At 43.0% G+C, this 3,960-nt stretch overlaps 1 pseudogene; it reads left to right on the top strand.

Annotated features, from left to right (window-relative positions):
• Positions 1-2,610: 2,610 nt before the first annotated feature.
• Positions 2,611-3,464, top strand: LOC127456186 (mRNA decay activator protein ZFP36L2-like; annotated as a pseudogene).
• The last annotated feature ends 496 nt before the right edge of the window (positions 3,465-3,960 follow it).

Here is a 3,960-nt window from a genome sequence, read left to right on the forward strand (position 1 = left end):
CTCTCTCTCACACTCTCACTCTCTCACTCACACATTAGGGCCCAAATAATAAATGTCCATGTTTTTCTTCAAAATATTGCTTTTTTTTTTTTTTGAGGGCATGGAAGGTAGAAAAAAAAAAAAACACACAAGCTGTTTTGTATAAAATACTCAAATGTATTACAAATAAATTCCAAGTTCAGTAAGGAGGTTACCTATAACTATGAAATCCGCATTTTTGTGTTTTTTTTTTTTTTTTTTTTTTTTTTTTAAGATTTGACTTTGTCCCAAGCCCCTATTTTTGACCCTGCCAGTGTTTGTATCCTCCAGGATTCTAAAACCTTTTTTGGGTAAAAAAAAAAAAAAAGACCTGGTGAACGAAGGACTGCATTATATGACGAATACAACAGTCAAAATGAGAATGACATCAGTGCACTTAAAGATGCTGTAAGTTCCCACCCCATGGAAGAGTATGCAAAAAATGTTCCTACTCCCTTTGTTTGTAAATATTTTTTTTTCTTTTCTTTTTTTACCCAATTTGGAATGCCCAATTCCCACTACTTGGTAGGTCCTCGAGGTGGCATGGTTACTTGTCTGAATCTGGGTGGTGGAGGACAAGTCTCCGTTGCCTCCGCTTCTGAGACTGTCAGTCCATGCATCTTATCACGTGGCTCGTTGTGCATGACACCGGAGACTCCCAGCATGTGGAGGCTCATGCTACTCTCCGCGATCCATGCACAACTTACCACGCGCACCACTGAGAGCGAGAACCCCTAATCGCGACCACGAGGAGGTTACCCCATGTGACTCTACCCTCCCTAGCAACCGGGCCAATTTGGTTGCTTAGGAGACCTGGCTGGAGTCACTCGGCACACCCTGGATTTGAACTCGTGATTCAAGGGGTGGTAGTCAGCGTCAATACTCGCTGAGCTACCCAGGCCCCCCGCCTCCCTTTTATAGATATTCATGAAATGAGTGTTCTGAGATATCTCACAGGTCTCTGTGCAACTGTAGACTTTGTAAACAGAAAACAAAAATATGTCCGGACATTGACACATTTCACCTGTCAATAATTTGAACGTGGCCACGTTTACATGCAACCAAATAACCCATTTAGAATCTGACTGATATCTCAATCAGATTGAAAAGCCTTCATGTAAACACAAATGATCTGAGCTGGATCTGAATGAAATTTCCATCTGATTGAAGGGGGTGGTGTAGACCTAAAAATATTAGTCATTTAAACGTTTGAATCTGACTACTTTCTCAATCGTATTCAAAATACCTTGCGCTCATGCGCAGAAATGTGGCGCGTATGTTTATATGTGATATTCTTCACGGGAACCTACAAAGCAATGACTAAACGCATTATTATGGGTATGCGGGCCCACGCTGAATATTCTGCAGAGCACAAATGTTCTTTCATGACATCACAAAGCAAAAAATAACATTGTGTCCTTCTTAATAGGGACTGCGGCGTTCTATGTTCCATTGAGTGTACGCGACATCACTCACTCCCTGACGTCAAAACTATAATTTCTAAAGCGCTTCTTATTTGCCATAGTGACAGTCGATCGTACGTGACAGATTAGGAAAGTAAATGTTAAATTGTTTTACAAGTTATGATGCAAAGTGAATGCTGTAAATAGCCTAAACATCCTCAAAACTTATGTTAAATTACATGGTTATAGGCTTTGAATAAAAAAAACTCAAATATAGGTAGAATAATATCTTGGTTTTAGATGTAAGCTATTTATATCATACAAGAGTAAAACTCTTCTTATGACAGTTATTTAGCACTGCAAGCATCCATTCTCTCTTTTTAAATGGCCTACCTTTTTTCTTGAATGATTAAATGCTCCGTTCCGCCATCATTATTGCTTGGTGATTTTTTTTGCATAGTGTCTCGTCCGCAGATGTTGCTTAAAGTCCTTAATATGTTTCCATTCAAAATCTGTAAACTCCTTAAGAACAACTCTCACCAACCTGTCTTCATACTCACATACAGAGATGCCTGCGGTTAGATTGGAGGAATGGGCATAAGGCAAATACATGGTTAAGTCAGACAGTCTATTAGACGCTGCTTCTAATTCTTCCTTTGCCGAGTAGAGTGAGTAACATAAGAAAGCTAAAAATATGCCAGAAAAACTATCTCAAATCAAAAACACCAATTAAGGACTTTGCTCTGTCTCAATGATCTCTGGAGGGTGGAGTTTTAGAATGGGGGGGTGTGGCAAATTCAACTGCTCGGTCATGTGAAAGCTTCACAACGCTAAAATCGCTTGCAGCACCTTTAAATACTAGGGAGAAAGGGGGTTTATTGAGATTTTATAAGCCTTAATAATGGTATTCACTCTAATGTGAACTTCGAGTGGCGAACTTCCAAGAGTGTAATGAAGTACTCGTGCATTTACATCAATTCTGTCTTCTATTGAGTGGCGACATGTATGCATTTGTCCCAATGGCCTTTATTTTATTTTCTATTACAAGTCACAGCCTTTTCTTTAAACAAGGCAATGGCTTTGAGAGCAGAACCTAAAAGTAGGTCTTTTTCTTCTAGACCAGTCAAGATAACTTGCTGCTGTTCCCCACTGAAGGCCAGAATGAGCCTCTCTTCACTGAAATCTCTCCCTTGCTGAGGCCTTGCTCCCCCTGGTTGAGTCTCCATCTCCCCCTGTGAACCCCTGGCTGTGCTCCACATGCTACAAGACCGACCAGTGCAGCCGCTACGCTGAGACGGGTACCTGCAAGTATGCCGAACGCTGCCAGTTTGCTCGCGGCCTGCACGAACTTCACGTCCCCTCCCACCATCCTAAGTACAAAACTGAGCTGTGTCGTACCTTCCATACTGCCAGTTACTGAATCTATGGCACGCGTTGTCTTTTTGTGCACAACCTTGAAGAGCAGAGGCCTGTGCGCCCACACCGCAGGAATGTACCATGCTGTATGTATCGTGCCTACGGGGTTTGCCCCTTTGGCACCAGATGCCATTTCCCGTACGTTGAGGGTGGCTCTGAATCTGACAGCACAGACGAAGAGAGAGCCTGGCAACTTCAATCACACTCAAGTGGAAGCCTCATGGCACCTTGTGTCATACCTTCAGCGCTTTTGGTTTCCGTCTCCATGGCACCCGTTGCCGGTTCCAGCTCCCGGCTCCCCAATACGATCAAAGGTTTCAACTCTAACCACACACCCTGGCCTCAACTAATGCCAATGACAGATCCCTTTCACCCGCTTCGGACACATGCTCTTCACCGTCTCCACCTTCCTCATCACCTCCATCTGCGTTGGCCTCTCCGGTGTACCCTGATGTCTCTGGTCCAATCACACCTCCATCAGTGGAAGCGGTGGCCAATAATGCCTTCATGTTCAGCAGCCAGCATCTGAATGGCCTTCTGCTACCTCTGGCCTTCAAACTCCAGCAGCTGGAGAAAGCTGCCAATTCTGTCCCTCAAGGTGTTCTGGACCGACCCCTGCTGTCATGAGGCCTGTGGGGTGGCAAAATCCCAGACATGGTGCCCAGAGTTGGCATTTGACTGTGCTGTGCCGAAATCAATTAACTTTGTGTGTGTGTGGTGTCCCTTTGCTTTTACCTGCCTTTTTGAGAGTTGAGTCTCAAATGACTTGCATTTTTATTCTCAAAGTCTGTCCTGTACTTCAGAGATGCCACTTATTTTGACAGACTGAACAAAAGCCTTAAGTGTAAATTGAGACTTGGTTTTACTGTTGTGTATATGATGGATTTGACCCCAGTTCAGTGGGCAGAGCTTAGCCAGAGACCTTCTACAAAGAGACAACAAGCTTAGCAAAAAATGGCATAAATGTATTTTTTTTGTTTTTTTTTTTTTTTCATTTAAATGGCTGTCTCTGGAGTAGATGCTTGAGTGTGCTGAATAAACTGCTATTAATACAACAAAATTGCTGTTTTATCCAGTTTTCCTGAGCAACCACTGGGCAGCGCCATGATGATTCTAATTGCCT

Source organism: Myxocyprinus asiaticus, chromosome 1, assembly GCF_019703515.2.
Source record: "Myxocyprinus asiaticus isolate MX2 ecotype Aquarium Trade chromosome 1, UBuf_Myxa_2, whole genome shotgun sequence".
NCBI lineage: Eukaryota > Metazoa > Chordata > Actinopteri > Cypriniformes > Catostomidae > Myxocyprinus > Myxocyprinus asiaticus.